Below are 18,832 nucleotides of genomic sequence, written 5' to 3' on the forward strand. Positions count from 1 at the left end.
ATAAGCTCTTTATAAACAGTCCCAGTGTCTCATGTGGCCTCTTGGAAAAATTAACTGCCCACCTCTGATCAATGGTTTCACAGTATTGCATTCATTTACATTTGATACAGCGAGAGACGCAGCCATGCACCAGCAAAGGCAGCACAGAAAAGAAGACCAGGCAGGAAGTAAGAATGAACATAACAATGCAGTTTTAAAACATTTTTTATTTTAACGAAAGCTTTTGCTCACAAACGTTGCTTACCGGGATGCTACCATGTGATGCTGCATAAACTGAGAGTGTTACAGATGACCATTAGAAGAAGCCATATTGCACTGTATTGAAAGTAGGAACGGAGCACTCCTCTGGAGCCTGTGTGGGGTTCAGGTGATGTTTTAATTGCTGGGTGCAGTAACAAAGAGATGGACAGTGGCAGCTGTAGCAACCAAACTGCACATTCTCACAATGCCTCAGACAAAACGAGGTCAACGTGTCACGCTGACCTGCCAGACACTTTCTCCAAAACACACACACAGATCCCCGGGGTTTCTGGAGCCAAGCACCAGCCGCATCGACTCAACATGCCATCAGAATTAACGATTTCCAAAAGGCAGAGGAGACAAAGTACACAAAGAATGTAAATACAGTGGAGAGAATCAGGGGAGACCACACATCAGGAGAAACAGGGAGGGACTGGGCTGACTTTACATTTCATTTCAGCGGACACCTGTTACAGAGATCAGCCAAGGCTGGACCTGGCTCACTTCTCAGCATGTCAGACTCCATCTTTCAGAGGGGGCTTTGCTGAGTCACTGTTATAGCACAATGGTAATAAACCTTAGGATGGCTCTCTTATAAGGTCAGCTCTTGGCAGCACTTGCAGTGGTTTGATCTGAGGAAATTTAAAGAAAAAAAAACAAAAAGCTCTTTCTTTGCCAATGAGGAAAGCAATTAATGATCAGTGTCCAAGTCTAGTGGAGCAATAACTGACTGCCAGTAGAAGAACACAACTTCAAGCATGAAAATGCATTTAAATATCCCAAATATCAGATCTCTGCTTCCACCCTCTTACTGTTAAGGCACAGGCAGCTTCACTTGTTGTCCTCAAAAGGCAAAAATAACGCATTAAACACATATTAGAGCATACAAGAACAGGAGTATTTGTAGAAAATATTAACACCACTGTTCTGGAGCAAAAATTCCACTAACGGCACTTTTAAATGTTTTAAAGGGATAGTTCATCATTGCAGGACTTCTTGCAAGAGTTTAATGAGACTATAAAAACCAATCTTGATGTTCACTGATATTAGATGACAGCCAGCAGGTAGCTGGTACACAGACGGGGGGGGAGAAGAACAAGCCTGGGAATCGCCAAATAAAACTGCCACCACCAATAAAACTCAGTAAGTATTCCTCTATATCTTGCTTATTTAATCTATACAACAATTAAGTGTTAAAATGCCAGTTTGTGGATTTACAGGAGTTTTGTGTCTGACTACCATTTCTCAGCCAGATGCAGTGACTTCCTGCCCTGTAAACGTGCACCCTGTTGTCTTTGAGTTGAACCAACCAGCTGCTGTTAATAGTTTTATATTTAAGAGGCAGACATGAGGGTGATATTGACACAAAGTTCAAATCCCAAAATGTTGAGGTACTGCTTTAAAATTATGTCTCCTTTACATACCTGGAATAACAAACTTTTTACATTCACTCAACTCCATGTGTCAACTGGAAGTATTTTTAACAGTGTAATGTATAAAAATACTGGAGAAGCTACTAACAAAGCCTCTGACAATGAGCTCGATGGTGGGGTAAGCTTCATCAGTAACATAAACCTGACAATCCAGCAGCTCCAGAGACTAACCCCACATGAGTCCGATTCAAAAATTCACTCCACACTTTTGCTTTTTAATAAAAAACCAAGGGAAATGAAGGTATTTAAATTACTGGAAGTGCTGGAAGTCTTTTTCTGAGCAGTCCCAGAACATAACTGTACAGCTCTGAATGCAGGCCTTCAGCAGCAGGTTTCAAAAACCTGAGGCTAATCCCTGTTTGATAAGCAGCTCTTTGGTCTTCCCTCAGCAGCTACACTCCAAAGAGAGTTCACTCCCTTTCCCAGCCTTTGATAATTACTTGGCAGTAAGACCTACTCCCCCTTATTCAGAGTTTCCTTATTCAGCTATCCTGATATGCCCACAGACACAGACATATAAATATAACAGGATTCCGGTGCCGGTGCCTAAATTTGAACCGTTAGGCGGGTTTTCCACCGCGGAAGCACTCGGGTTCAACTCTGGCCCCACAAACTAGCTGGTCTCGAAACAAGAACGCGTGACGAAAGCGGCAGAAGGACGTGACTCTGCCGTCTCAACATCAAGCTTTCTACCATATTACATGTGTATTAATGAGAAAAGCGAAGCAATTTTCACGGCTGTGAATTAGGTTGGGCTCTAAGGCTGAACTTGCTGCTTTGTATCAGTTCATATCACAGATAGAAAGACACAAAGCGTGTACTTCTCGTCTTGCTCTAATCGCTGTCTGTGTTTACCTCTGTGCTGCACACAGATGCTGCAGTAGTTTGGTTTGGACCGTAAATCATATTTGCAGCACAAGAAAGGGGAGCGTGTTCTCCCACGTTTGTGCGCTTCGGCTTCCGTGTCCAGACGAGGACCCGCACACACTCATACCTAAAGCAATGGTTCACAGAAATGCGGTGGGAACGCGGGCCCGTTCTTAAGCGTTTCGCCGGGTCATTGGGAACAGCACGAGCACTGGCACGCGAACCGGCTCCTCGGCGGTGGGAAAGTAGCATGTGTGACTTCTGACTTCATGGAGGATGAGGTCATCTTCCCACGTCTAACTCCACAACTCTCATATTTTAAAAAAAAAAAAAAAGCATTGCACATTACTCTCACAATCTCACACATCTATGTCTACTTGCATTACTGTGTAAATGTCTGTGTGTGAGTTGATCTCTGTGAGCCATTTCCTTATGCCTGCTCCCATAATGGTAGAAACGCCCCCTCCATCCTCTTTCCCACATCCCAAGACTGCAAAATGGTTTCCATAATCAGCCACTCTGTGAGCAGTCAGAAATAACATAACACACGCAGTTTGGAAGTATGGGAAAGGCCAACAGGGACAGTATTTTTGTGCAACACTGGTTCTAACAATACAGGAACGGAGAGGGAGGAAGGGGGGGACGCGAGCGGTCTCATGACATGGCTTTAGAAGTATGAGATATGCACTGCGTGCTGCTGGCATATTATGGCTAAAGATAGATCCCAGATACACATACTCAAAGCTTTTTATCCATTGACTCAGAGGACAAGGTACTCAGCAGCAGCTGTCTCCTTTTTGGTGGATGGTACAAGTACAAATAATGATTCACATTGTTCTTACATCCCTTTATTATCTTTGTGTGCAGGTGGGAGTTTTTGAAAGTACGCACCAAAAAAAAGAAGAAGATAAAAACGAAATTCTTCAAGTGCGAGTATCACAAAAACAAGTTATTTGACAGCCGCCTTTACTAAAGTGCAGCAAGTTATTGAAACTTGTGCAAACATAAATTGAAATACAGCCTATAAGGCAAAAACTGAGTTTGTACAATTCTAACAGACTTGAAAATTTATGTTTTTTAAGACCACCTCTATTCTTCATCACAACCTGAACTCTATGCCACGTTTTCTGCTAACAGCTCTTCAGGAATCAACTTATCAATGTAAAACTACTATTTTATGCCTGTCAAACTGTTATCTTAGGCCTTTTTGAAGATTCAGCTAAAGAAATTGGAACAAATTGTGTGTTTTTGCAACAGGGTGCTAGTAACAAAGTGACTAAAGATACAATTTAAAACACAGTAGGTTCTTTGTTGTCTATCATGGTTGGCACAACAGTGGCTCATCATTTTTATGCTTGAATGAGTCAAAAAAACAAAAATTCCTCTGAAAATGGTCAGATATAAGGACTGGACTGAAAACGACCCCCCCAAAAAAATTAAGGGTGGGTCAAGACTTTTGCACAATACTGTATTTCTCATTTGCAACAAATATACTTTTAATTTAATAATAAAAACATTCCCATGTTTGAATTTTTTTTATTTTTTTTTTATTTTTAATGTGCTGGAAGAGTTAAAGGCCCCAATGAAATATGAAACCTTTACATGCTCTGTATTATTGCATCTTCAGCGCTGATGTATTGCCACGCTCGTGCTTTTATTTATGACACAGCAACTGACAAGCAGCTTTATACCTAAATGAATGAATAAAAAATGGATTCATCAATATGTGATAGGCAGATACAACATCCTGTATCCTTATGACTCCAAAAAAAATGCCCAAAGAAACATGCTGTTATTCAAACTCAAGATCTTGCAAAAACAGTGCCAGTGATGACATGCATTCAGCTCCTGCTCACATGCTTTACTTGCCAAAAGCTTTGCCTACTTATCACGGGACGAATAAAAAGGTCGATTTGAAACGCCCCGCATGCTGTGATCTGAGTTCCAGGGTGTTTGTGCTGAATTATGAAGCAAACGCAGCAACGAAAACAATGATCTCTTTTGAGAGCATCAGCTGTTTCTACTTTGAACACTGATTAAAATGAAATGAATGAATCATATCAGACCGCTTTCAGTGTCTCGAATGTGCAGCGTGACCCAGACAGAGACAAATATTTCAGTTTCATTGGAAGAAAAAGAACTTTGCCTGGAAAAATAAATTAGCTGCAAAGATGAAACTGACAAAGCTAAAGCTTTAAAACATACCCTAATTGAAGAGGGGGAAATACAAACACTGGAGCCTGACAGAAGAGAAAAACCAACAGTTATCCACTATAACTAAACACTGTGAAGCCGCGGCAAACACATCAGTCTGCTCTGCTGAGTCAGTGGCACAGTGTAAGGGCTGAGGGCTGGTAGGTTGCATTAGGTTAAAAGGGTCCTAATGTGCATTAGATCAGCATAGAGCATTATTTCAAAAAAACAACATCCATTATTAAGCAGGGTGTTGAACTAACAGAGAGCAGAACGAGATCCCAACAGGCCTCCGGTCTCCACTTGTGCCTGCACAGCTCCCGCAGGACATGCTCAGATCCAAGGGTCAACCATAGTCTGAGCAGCTTTTACATTTTGTCATGTTGGCGCTGTAAACAGCACAACAAACAGTGGAAAATTAGATAATTTAAGTCTTATGGCAGGCTGACCCTAGGTGCATAGTGCTAAATAAAAGAGTACAGGCTAATAAGCCCAAGCAAATTAAGTCATGAACCACAAACCAACATTTTATATGTTGGGGCACGCTCGGTTACTTCATTTTGTTCGACGCAGCATTTCTGGTTTTGGTCTCTGAATGTGAAGTGTAATATTTTGGGCTGTGAATGTCTTATTTCCTGTGTTTTACAAAAGTGCATATCTTGGGGAGTTTTCTTGTGCTGCAGTGCAGGGAGCTCTGAGGGAGTAAGTGCTGGATTGAACTGGAGATTTGAGCTCTTCAAGGCCAAAGTTCAAGCTGCTCTTACTTTCTTTCATCCTCAGATCTAAAAATGTCCACCAGATAGTCACCATATAAATTCCATGTCGAAGGCCAGGCCTGTCCAGCACAGCCTCACCCTTCACATTTCTTGGGTTACTCCCAATAAGAGGGTGCATGAGGGGAAAAAAAAAAAAAGATTTATAGAAGCCAATAACCAAATCAATAGTTCAAAAGCTGTCCCTCTGCAGTTAAAGCCACTGTCATTGGTAAACAATCAGCACTAAAGCTCCTTTTCTATTTCATTAATAAGCCACGGAAGTGGAAGCTTTCCACACATTGGCAACACTTAGCACAGGGACAGAGGGAGATCTGTGTGTGTGTTTGACCTCAGAGCTGAAACAGGAGACAGAGGAGCACACAAATCCGCTTCAGGATGAAAAAGAGACAATTCCTCCAGCAGTGCATCAGCCTTTGACGGAGACGATTCTACATTCCTCTGCAGCTACTGCTATTAATCCCTGACCTTTATTCACACCAATTAAGTAACATTTTTTCCAATATGTAATGATTAAAATGTATGCAGTTTGAAGCTGCCATCTTGGCTGTGGCTTCAAACTGACCTTCACTTTCAAATCTCAAATTTAAAGCACATGCCTGCGCCCCCACCCCTGTTACTGGTGCTATGAACTGCTTTCACGGACACATTTGACTGTAAATTATGCTGGATAACAGTCACATAGTGAGTTTTACTCCATGTGCACTCCAACAGCTTTGCAGGTGTGTCCACAGTGGAGTCTGCAAACCACACTTCACTCATGCACACTGGAAAATCAAAGGCTGTTCTTATAGACTCACATCTGACACTGTTTCTACAGGTACTGTTTACTATTCTCCTGCTTTAATGTCTTATTGATGTTTTCCAGGGTCACAAATTTGCAGCCTGATTCCCTGCGGCATTTGGATGCTTGCAATAAAACATATTTTTTTGATAATTTTTTGAGATATAAATGTGGTAATGTCAGCCACAGAAGTCGCTGAGATCGTGTCTCATAAATTTCCCTCCGCCTCAGTCTTTAGTGTCTCTCTTGTCCTACCACCCTGCTTCTATTGATTTGGTTTAGCAAATGAATCTCAAGTTATTAGAACAGTTAATTTCCAGTTTGAGTAAATACCATGTGTCTCAGTCAAGTTCAATACACGCAACCACAATAACTGGAAGATGCTAACTTGACAATTATTGACACCTTCCACAAGGAGAGTAAGTCACTTCAATTCAATTCAAGAACCTGGGAGAACTGCACAACAATGGACTGACTGTTCAGAGATATGAAGTGAAATTTGCATTTCATTTGGAAATCAAGGTCCTAGAGTCTGGAGGAAGAGTACAGATGTACAGAACCCATGGTGTTGGTGCGCTGTGTTTAATCAAGTCCAAAGTCAAGGCAGCCATCTACCAGGAGATTTTAGAGCACTTCATGCTCCGACAAGCTTTATAAAGATGCCAGTTTCCTTTTCAAGCAGGACTCAGCACATGCCCACAGAGCCAAAACTACTAAATGGTTCATTGATCATGCCATTAGAGATTGGCCAGCCCACCACTCTTCAAGAAGAAGATGAGAAACACCTGACCTAAAAAATCCAGGTGAGCCAAAGGAAGCCCATCAAAAGCAACCTGGGCTTCAATAACACCTCTGCCACGCCGGAAGCCAATCAATTCCATGGCACGACACAACTGATGCAAGGAGCTACAACCAAGTACTGAGTGTATAAATGAACACAGTTTCCAGAAGTCCTGGGCTTCTCTGCTTAGGCTGCTGCCCCCGCGACCCAGCCCTGGATAAGCAGAAGAAAATGGATGGATGGATGGATGGATGGATGGACGGACGGACGGACGGACGGATGGATGGACTTTTCAGAAACTGGACATTTCTGTATTGTAAATCATTTTTGAGTTATTGTAGGAAATAGTCAAATAATTTGATTAATTAATATTTTTTTTATTTTCATGAGCTATAAGCTATAATCATCCAAAATAAAACAAAAAATATTTCACTTTATATATGTACATGAATACAGAATATATGAAAGTTTAACTTTGTGATGTAACATAAGGGGGGGAAATAGCTTTCTCATGTTATTCTTATTATTAAAACTGGCAACCTTTCATGTATTAGAAGAACCATGATAGTTATGACTCATAAAAATAACATTTAAGAAAAAAGACTCCTCTCCACCATTGCATTACATTGGCCTTCACCCATGTGATTATTTGTCCTTGTGCTTGCATTTCTCACAGTGCAGTTCCTCTAACCTTGCAGAGAGCTGTGTTGTTTTTTTTTAAATGAAGTACAGCTCATATAATTTGGCTCATAAAGTCTCTCCACAATTTTTAGCCTGAGGCCAAAACATCAGCTCAATTCATCCTCCTCTATGAAAACAGATCCAGGGACAAGAACACGTGTATGCACAGCCTGTATGCATGCATTCATGACTTTTGGGCAGCTGTTTTCAGGATGCAGCTCAGGCAACTTCTCAGATTTTGGGTTACCCACAACAGGAAAGAAGCTACGTACGTCAAGATAATCTCAAAGTAGAGATGTGTGCAGAGAGACTGTGCACGTCTTACAACAGGATGATTCATGTTTGTGGTGTACCATGATGTAAAAAATTATTTTCTTACAAAATGAGCAAAGTGTGAGTTTTGCAATGTCACTGACGTTATGAAAGGTTGCAGAGAATTCCTTTCACACATATGGTGCATGAATCATTCCCTCTGATAGTGTGAAAGTATCAGTTTCAACATTTAAGTAAAATTTCTGCGACACCCAAGAATTTTAATTGTTTCTTAAGGCCGAAAGACCACTTAAAACCATCATCCGGTGTGACTGACAAATAGGAAGAGCTGGGTCGTCCGGGGACCGCTAAACAACCTTTGAACCAGAGTGAGGAAAAAAAATTACTGGTGTACTTCCCAGAAAAAAAATGCCCATTTTTAAAATAAATAAACAAACATAACAAGCTCTAGCTGGACATGGATGCATTCATTTATTTATTCCTAAAATATTCATCAATAACTTGAATAAAGCTGCCTTCATTCTCTGTGGCATATATAGATTCAACAAGGTGTTGGAAACATTCCTCAGAGATGTTGGTTGATATTGACATGACAGCATCACACAGCTGCTGCAGATCTGTCGGCTGCACGTCCACAATGCACGTCTTCCATTCCACCACATCCCAAAGGTGCTCTTGAGATCCGGTTGATTGTGGAGGCCATTTCAGTACCGTGAACTCATTTTCACATTCAAGAAATCAATTTGAGATAATGAGCTTTGTGACAGCGTGTTATCCTGCTGCTTCCAGCAGAATGAATCCATGTTTACACCAAATTCTGATCCTACAGTACCATCCTAATGTCACCGCAGAAATCAAAACTCATCAGACCAGGCAATGTTAGTCCAGTCTTCAACTGTCCAATTTAGGTGAGTCTGTGCAAATTGTAGCCTGAGTTTCATGTTCTTAGCTGACAGAAGTGACACCCAGTGTGGTCTTCTGCTGCTGTAGCCCACCTGCTTCATGGTTTGATTGCAACCAGCTGTTGCACCTTCCTATCAGCTGGAAGCAGTCTGGCCATTCTTCTCTGAGCTGTGGCTTCAACAAGGCAGAGAACTGCTGCTCACTGGATATTTTTTTCTTTTTTGGACCATTGTCTGTAAACCCTGGAGAAGGATGTGTGGGGAAAATCCCAGTAGATCTGCAGTTTCTACTCTACCAACAATCAAGCAGCATCTAAATTGGCCAAAGTCACTTAAATCACTTTTCTTGCCCATTCTGATGCTCATTTTGAACTTCAGCAGATGGTCTTAGCCATTTCTACATGCCTAAATGCACTGGCTTACTGGTTGATTAGATGTTGGCATTAATGAGCAGTTGAGCTGCTGTACCTAAAAAAAAAACATGGTGAGTGAAAGTACAACTAACCTGTAACAGGATAAGAAAGCCACAGCATAGATCCAAAAAGCACTTTGAAATATAAGGGGATATATGTTTATGTAACCTGGAGTTACCTGGGTATTTAAGATCAGCAAAATTAAAAACTTACACTCTTCTGAATGTATTCTTGGAATGAGTAAAATCAGGGAAGCATTTTAAGGCCATTCATTAACAAAATGCTGCTCAAGTGTTTGTTAATAAAGCCACTTCCATGCTGTGGACACAGACACCACTGATGCTCCTGCTCTGTGGGTTTATAATTAATGAAGACTGATACATTAATCACCACCCTTCCTCTTCTCCACATCTATTCTTGGACAAACAGCTGATCCAGTTTTAGAGGCTATAAAAACTGATGCAAACCACAATTATTATTGGATGCATTTGTGTTTCAAAGTTAGCCAAAGAGACATACCAACAATCCAAACAGCATGCTTGTGGGGAAGGAAAACACAATGTTTCCAGCATTAACTGCTGAGTTTTTATGTACTGTTAGCACTGCTGGTTGAGACAGTTTAAAAGTTAACAGTATTCAGTGAACTATAGAAGCTAGCTTCAGAAAAAAATCCCCACACGATCCCCCCCCAAAAAAAAAAAAAAACACTTAACCGTGTTCATAATTATGGAAAGAGCTCACTGAAAGGCAAGTTTTATAACACACAGAAAGAAGCCCCGTAGTTAACATGACAACAATTTCATTAAATTAGTTAATGACACATAATTAACATACTATATAAAAGTACCACATAAAACTGCTCTGTAGTGTAGTCAAGTGCAAGAGGTCAAACTAACTCCCTACAGAGAGTTAATGAAAAAAAGAAAGAAAAAAAAACGAGCATCAAAGATGTAAGATGACCCTTCATCCTGGAGCTTTACAAGTGCTGCCACACAACCCCTCTTACTGCAATAAAAAGGTCAGAGGTCACTAAAAGAAATGAAAGCGATAAATCATATCAGAGAATTTTACAGTTCCCATGCTTTCCAGCAGTCAGACACAAACTTACAAATGGTTTTATGTTCCAGGCAACCAGTATGTGTTTAATGATGTTTTAGTTCCGTTTCTGGCGGTCTAAGGGGTCAGCTAACAGCTCTTCCAGTGCTGCTGTTTTTACAAAAATTACTAAAATGTGAACAATTATACCAGAGCATGGAACAACTTTTCAGAAAAACATTAGTTTTACTACAGATTTATTAATCTGCTGTGACAGCCGCAACCATGTGTGAATAAAATAGGCTGCATAATAGAACTGAAATCATCGACTACAAATAAAGAAAGGACTTGTCTAACAGGGGCGAAGGGTGTTTATTACACAAAGTAACAATTTGTTTCCATTTAAAAAAATTTTATAAATATAAACAAACATTAAAGCTGCCCTTACATTTCAGACTAAGAAGTTTTTGAGACCCATGCCCCAGTACACAACAGGAAACACACCCTTCTTTATCCAGTTCCTGTGGTAAATCCGTGTTGCATGTCACGCCCTATCAAAGCAAACAATCAGCATTTTTTCCACCCACATGCGTCAAGTGCTTTGCACATATCATACTAAATAATTTTTTTTTTTTTATTTTGCGTACATTGCATCATTCTACATTGCACCTTCTACACATTAACACAACTGGAAGCCACTGGGTTACCATTAAATACTAATTAACGTACGGTTTAGCAGAGATATCAGCATAAACCTTCAGGACACAAAGCTAATCTTTTCTCACAGCTTAATGAAAAGCGGTTTGCTTGCAGCAGGATTTATTCAGTCTACCCTGGGGACAGTTTTATGTTTATAACACTAAAGTACTTGAGGCCTGAGCTGCAACAGTGATAGAGATAATGATCAAGAACTGCATACCTTCAAAGTGCATGGGTGTGAATTTAGACAGCCGGGATACACAGGGAGTCAATGTCACCCGCTGTGAAACAGTAACCCTGCTTTAACAAAAATAACACACGATGACAACAGGTCATTAAGAGGCAACAGTGAGTGTGTGTGTGTGCGTGTGCGCGCGCGTGTGTGTGTGTGTGTGTGCGCGCGCATCTTTAAGTCCAGGAGTTGTCAGGACCAGGTGTATGCAGCTGTCTGTCTGATGCAAACTTCAAAGGCCGTTAGAGCAGAAGTGGGTGGTTATAGTCAGAGGAGAGCTGGCTACTGAAACATTGTTCTAGCTGAGGCGATCTTTAAACTGCCTGATATGAATGGATTTGCCCTGCAGCCAAATATAGAGGCATACATCAGGGTACACCGAAGCTGTCACATGAAATGCCTCGTTGCACATCTGCAGACGAGGCCAGTGCTGAGTTAAGACCTTCTGCGGGGCATCCCTCAAGACGTGTTTCTTATAAAAAACCAGATGTGATTTTAAAAAAAATGTTGCAAGAATCTTTGGAAATGGCCAAGTTTGAACTTTCTAACAGTGATCCATAGTCATTGTGAAATCACTTTAATTACATTCATTCCCTCCAAAGGAAAAACAGTATTTTTCGTTGAGAGAAAATATTGACAAACACTTGTATTGTATCCTGTTCTGATACAGGCCTGAACAAAGCTGAATATCAACTTCCTTCCTTCCCTTCTTACAGTAAACATAAGTTAAACCGCTCGCTCCGGCAACAAAAACTGTTGATATTAAGATATCATTCAACACGGCTGGATTGCAGAATGTTTCTTTGCTGGAGCTACATTATACAAACAATCATTTGCTGCTACTCTGGGAACACACAGAAAATGGTCCTGATGACAACAGCACAAAGTCTCTACAGCAGTAACAGGCCCCCTCCCTCACTATCACTGGTTTGCTATATTGACCCATGTAATGGTGATAATGGATGTTATTCCCATCAATAGGAAGATCAAACAGTAAAAGGAAACCTTTTGCTTCAACAATTCAGGCTCCCAAGTGAACAGCTTCAACCTATTATATTGTTCAGAGGGGAAATACTGCACCGGATCAACACAGGGTCCATAAAAACACTTAAAAACAAAACATTTCTGACTCTTCCTCCAAGGACTACATGTTGCTACTAACATCCACTTTAAAGCCAAAGTGTTACAAGTTTGGCTCAAGTGCAACAGCTGTGGCCACAAATTGCTGTATGGGTTACTGTACAAAGATATCCACTTTGCGTGCATGAAACTAGAACACAAACAAACAGTAAACAACAATAACAACAATATGAGGCGTGAACACCCCTGAAATGCTAACATGAGTGTTGCAGTAGAAAGCAGAAGCCTTAAGGATGTGAGTTAGATAGTTATGTTTGTCAGTCAGTTACATGCCAACAAATACGAATATAGAACAATGCAGGTTTAAAAAAGTTAAAAGAAGGCAAAACAAAACAAATTTTTTTTACAGTCCTGTGAAAAACTAAGTACATCCTGTGATTCAGTAGCTTATAGAACCACCTTTAGCAGCAATAACCTGAAGTAAACACTTTCTTGCTGACTTTATCAGTCTTTCAGATTGTTGTGGAGGAATTTTGGCCCACTCTCGAGTGGGCATTCATTTATGTATAGTTCCACCACAGCATTTGACTCAGATTATAATCAGGACTTTGCAGCATCTTGATTATTTTCTTTTTCAGCCATTCTCTTGTAGATTCAGCGCTGTGTTTGGGATCATTGTCCTGTTGCATGACCCGATTTCACTCAAGATTTAGCTGTTGGACAGATGACCTCACAGTTGACTCTACAATACTTTGGTGCACAGATGACTCAATGACTGCAAGGTGGCTGCAAAATAAGCCCAAATTATCACCCCTCTACCACCGTGTTTGTGCTAATAAGCTGTGTTTAGTTTTCACCAAACGTGGAGCTGTGCATTATGGCCAAACTTTGGTCTTAACTGTCCAAAGGGTATTGTTCCAGAGATCTTGTGGTTTGTTCAGAAGGAACTTTGTAAACCTAAGCTGTGCTGCCATGTTCTTTTTAGAGAAAAGAAGCTTTCTCCTATCAACCCTTCCAAACAAGCCATACTTGTTCAGTCTTTTTCTAATTGTGCTGTCATGAACTTTAACATTTAGCATGCTAACTGAGGCCTGCAGAATGTGAGATGGAGTTCTTGGGGTTTTTGGAGTTTCTCTGACTCGAAGATTGTGGCATTGTGTTAACACACACCCGAATGTTCCAGACCAACAATCTGCCAAAACGTCAGTTTTTTATAGGAATGCTCACACTTACAAATGACCAGCTACTCAAGTGCATTTGATTAACAGCGTGATGCTGCTACTGACCCTCTTACAGTGCCTTGCGAAAGTATTCGGCCCCCTTGAACTTTTCAACCTTTTGCCACATTTCAGGCTTCAAACATAAAGATATAAAATTTTAATTTTTTGTGAAGAATCAACAACAAGTGGGACACAATCGTGAAGTGGAATGAAATTCATTGGATGTGTCAAACTTTTTTAACAAATAAAAAACTGAAAAGTGGAGCGTGCAATATTATTCGGCCCCCTTGCATTAATACTTTGTAGCGCCACCTTTTGCTGCAATTACAGCTGCAAGTCGCTTGGGGTATGTCTCTATCAGTTTTGCACATAGAGAGACTGAAATTCTTGCCCATTCTTCCTTGCAAAACAGCTCGAGCTCACTGAGGTTGGATGGAGAGCGTTTGTGAACAGCAGTCTTCAGCTCTTTCCACAGATGCTCGATTAGATTCAGGTCTGGACTTTGACTTGGCCGTTCCAACACCTGGATACGTTTATCTGTGAACCATTCCATTGTAGATTTGGCTTTATGTTTTGGATCATTGTCTTGTTGGAAGATAAATCTCCATCCCAGTCTCAGGTCTCTTGCAGACTCCAACAGGTTTTCTTCCAGAATGGTCCTGTATTTGGCCCCATCCATCTTCCCATCAATTTTGACCATCTTCCCTGTCCCTGCTGATGAAAAGCAGGCCCAAACCATGATGCTGCCACCACCATGTTTGACAGTGGGGATGGTGTGTTCAGGGTGATGAGCTGTGTTGCTTTTACGCCAAACATATCGTTTTGCATTGTGGCCAAACAGTTCGATTTTGGGTTCATCTGACCAGAGCACCTTCTTCCACATGTTTGGTGTGTCTCCCGGGTGGCTTGTGGCAAACTTTAAACGAGACTTTTTATGGATATCTTTGAGTAATGGCTTTCTCCTTGCCACTCTTCCATAAAGGCCAGATTTGTGCAGTGTACGACTGATTGTTGTCCTATGGACAGACTCTCCCACCTCAGCTGTAGATCTCTGCAGTTCATCCAGAGTGATCATGGGCCTCTTGGCTGCATCTCTGATCAGTCTTCTCCTTGTTTGAGATGAAAGTTTAGAGGGACAGCTGGGTCTTGGTAGATTTGCAGTGGTCTGATACTCCTTCCATTTCAATATGATTGCTTGCACAGTGCTCCTTGAGATGTTTAAAACTTGGGAAATCTTTTTGTATCCAAATCCGGCTTTGAACTTCTCCACAACAGTATCTCTGACCTGCCTGGTGTGTTCCTTGGTCTTCATGATGCTCTCTGCGCTTTGAACAGAACCCTGAGACTATCACAGAGCAGGTGCATTTATACGGAGACTTGATTACACACAGGTGGATTCTATTTATCATCATCAGTCATTTGGGACAACATTGGATCATTCAGAGATCCTTACTGAACTTCTGGAGTGACTTTGCTGCACTGAAAGAAAAGGGGCCGAATAATATTGCACGCCCCACTTTTCAGTTTTTTATTTGTTAAAAAAGTTTGACACATCCAATAAATTTCATTCCACTTCACAATTGTGTCCCACTTGTTGGTGATTCTTCACAAAAAATTAAAATTTTATATCTTTATGTTTGAAGCCTGAAATGTGGCAAAAGGTTGAAAAGTTCAAGGGGGCCAAATACTTTCGCAAGGCACTGTAAGAGGGTCAGTAGCAGCATCACGCTGTTATCAAGAAGAATTTATTGTCATTATACATCAAGACATACAATTCGTATAGAAGCAGTAACAATGTACTCAGTTTTTTTACAGGACTGTTTAGAATCCTATGAAAACTTTCTTTTTCTTGAAAGTAAAAAAAAAAAAAGAAAAAAAAAAAAGACAACAACGCTCAAGTATTCAATAATTATCATCTGGTTTGGGATCAGCTTCAAGCATTGTACCGTTCCTAGAAATTTTTGCTATACATCAACATTCATGGCACTAAACTAATATTCATGTTAAAGTTACCCTTTGTATTGTTTCCTTTTCAGGATTCATTGATCATATGGGTTGTTTTTCACTTTCCCTAACAACCATAAATTTAGCAGGACAACCTCTGATGCTGCACTGTCACCCACCCAGGTCAAAAAAAGCAGTGGATGGCTCCTTTGCTCTGGGGTGTCCTCGGGAGTCTGTTGCATGGGAACATATAAACAGTGCAGCTCAAGACTTCCACTGAAGACAAAGATAAGACAACATGTGCCCATGACTAACTCTCTCCAGGCAACAACCCAGTTTTGGGGCATGATGAAACTTCCATCAGTCGTAATATTTATGCCAAAATAAATTTCATGATTATATGCGACACTGGTGCGCTTAAAATGATTGAGAGTGTTTTATTTGCCAACATAGCATGTCAGAACAAAATGACTTTTAATGGCTGAGGAAATTCAGACATTAATCACAAGTCATTCGATGCTCAGGGGGAGCAAGGAGCAGAAAAAAATCCAGGTCCACCAAACTCCACCATATGGCATAATACAACGCCTGTCCTCCTGCACGAACTGCCTGTATGCACAGCAGTCACAGAAGGCTGAATTTAAGGACTTCCATTTCAGTTGCGCTGTGCTCTGCTGATGCTCTGCCAGATTACTGGCCTCAATTTTCGATGCTGCGGTCAAGTCACAACAAGGGCGTTTATTGTCCATGACCGGCTCCCTTCTACTGAAGAGCAGAAGTTGTTCTGAGCACACGAAACCAAGGGACGGCGTCTCAGCTGCAGCAGAAAAGGATGACCTCTAAATGAGAGAGGTCGTCCTGCTACTTTGCCCAGCTTGATTAGCTGAGGTCACAGGAAATGAACTGTATCCTTATCAAGGGTCAAAGTTAAAATCCAGCAACAACTGCAATTTTCCTCTGATGTCATTGGATGGAGTTTTAGGACAGGCACTCATTCATCTCCATGAGCATTTACATGAGCATTTATTCAAACAAGGCATCTGCATACTCAGGGCTTAAATTTTAAACCAATATTATCAAATGTATGAGATTATAACGTTGCAGGAAGTATTTTATATTTCAAGCTTATTTTAGACTTCTGCGTGGAATCTATGTAGCCTATGACGTAGTTTGCCTTCAAACAACATTTCTAGGGAAGTGCACGTCAGGTTATGGCATAGATTTCAGAGGGTTTGCAGTTGCAATGTCTCTGAGGTGGAGACACTGAAGCATTTGATGTGAGACAAAAACTTAGTTTGCCTTCACCCCGGAAGGAGTTTTTCAATTTATGTGTGGACAAAAGGTGAAAATGCATGAAACAAAGCTACATTTTCCAAGATGTATGTGTGAACAGGGCAACAGCTCAAAATATAGTCTATACCACAGTTTTTGAAGACTGCAGTAGATGCTTTAAAAATATAGTAAATGGGCCATATTACAGTTAAATTTTCCTCACTGTTCAACAGAACATATGCATATGAAAATAACGTTATTGGGATATTATTTGTTGTCAGCTAACAGCCAACTGAAATTACAAAGGTGACATGAAAACAAGTCACAACTAGTTCTCGCTTACTGGTTTCGGAACTTTGGAACACACTTCCCCTCAGCACTAAAATTCTGATGTAGCTCAGGCCGGTGGGCATCCGATCAAAGCTAGCAGCAGCTACATTGGCTGTGCAACATGCTAAACTATTTCATATTATTATTGTGACATTATCATAAAAACATAAGCGCCTGGCTCTTTATTTCCTCAGGTACTGTGAGTTATTATGAGTAATTATCTGAAAGCTAGATTTATAATATTTCTACAGCATTGCCTTACTGTGAGACAGCTCTTTCTGACCTGTTATGAAAAGATTACTTCACTCTCTTCAAAGCCACTAGACTACAGTCACAATAAACATTTTACCTTGCAGAAACCTTTGGGCTACCAGTGTCTCTATCACTTATCTAGTCACTGTTACTGTGTGGCTGTCATGTTTTTACTGAATTGTTAAGTAACTTGTTAAAGGTTCTTCTCAAGTCTGATCATATCCTCCTGAGAACCGAGCAAAAAGTATCTTTATTTAACTTTTTTTGTGACCACTATAGAGGAAATTAGTTCTCAGGAGGACATTGTACACCATATGAACAAAAGTACTGGGATACTCACACATTTCACCTGCAGGAGGTGCTCGGCCAAGGAAAATGCTGGCACGAAGCTCCCGGTACACAGTTTTTGTGCTGATGTTAATGCCAGAGGAGGTTTGGAGATCTGCAGTCAGCCGAGCGTTGGCGACTTTTATGCACTTCTTGCCTCAGCACTTGGCAATCCCGCTCTAAAACTTTACATGCTCTGCCACTTTGTGGCTGAGTTGCTGTGGTTCCTAAACACTTCCACTTTGCAATAACGCCACTTACAGCTGATCGTGGAATACCCAGGAGGAAAGAGATTTAACCAAATGACTTGTCGCAACTGTGGCATCCTATTACAGTAGCTTGCTTGAATTCAGTGAGCTCTTTAGAACAGCCCAAAATACCTGATGTCAAAGATTGAGAGGTGTGGCTCAAAGCATAATATAATATATTTTTTAAAGGAATATGTGTAGCTTATATTGTCAGCTTACTACTGCCTGAGCAAAAAAAAAATAGGGATGTGTGACCTCTGGAAAATTATAAGGTTTTAATTTTTGCAATATTTTATGACACTGTATAAACTAAATCCATAATTAGGATCATTAGTTATTGATCTATAGAAAAAATAACCTTCCGCATGTTACTGTCAACAGACATCAGCACAATATAATTATATAGGAGGTGTCAGCACAGGCATGCCTCCTGGAGGTTTGGAAAGCCAGAGAGGTACAAGTACAGGAAACAGACTTTATAAGGGCAGGGAGTTTGAAGAGATCACAAACAATGGGTATGGAGTCAAACAGGAGATCAGTACAATACAATGATGAGGTTCAGAAGGTCATTTGATAAACAGGGATCAAGAAAAGGTGAAAAGGGTAGAAGTGAGGGCAACAGAGGAGGGAAATGAGAGGCTTGCAAAGAGGAAGGGCTGGGGGGAAAGCATATACAGACCTGTCTGCATAAATAAGTAAGACACAGCAACATCAGAAAAGTCCCTAAAAACATAACCGTAAGGTGGAAAGCCAAGATAGTGGGCCTTTCTCACCTCCATAAAAGCCACATATAAATCTACACTCTAAAAATAGCATTCATCTGCACGTCTCTGTGGATCTCACGACTTTTTAC

General features: G+C 40.7%; 1 protein-coding gene across 1 annotated transcript in view; it reads right to left on the bottom strand.

Annotated features, from left to right (window-relative positions):
- The window catches only part of mcamb (melanoma cell adhesion molecule b), a 52,305-nt gene that overhangs the window by 32,453 nt on the left and 1,020 nt on the right, over positions 1–18,832 (bottom strand). The gene's annotated exons all lie outside the window — the stretch shown is intronic.

The sequence above is a fragment of the Archocentrus centrarchus genome, chromosome 13, assembly GCF_007364275.1.
Source record: "Archocentrus centrarchus isolate MPI-CPG fArcCen1 chromosome 13, fArcCen1, whole genome shotgun sequence".
Classification (NCBI taxonomy): Eukaryota; Metazoa; Chordata; class Actinopteri; order Cichliformes; family Cichlidae; genus Archocentrus; species Archocentrus centrarchus.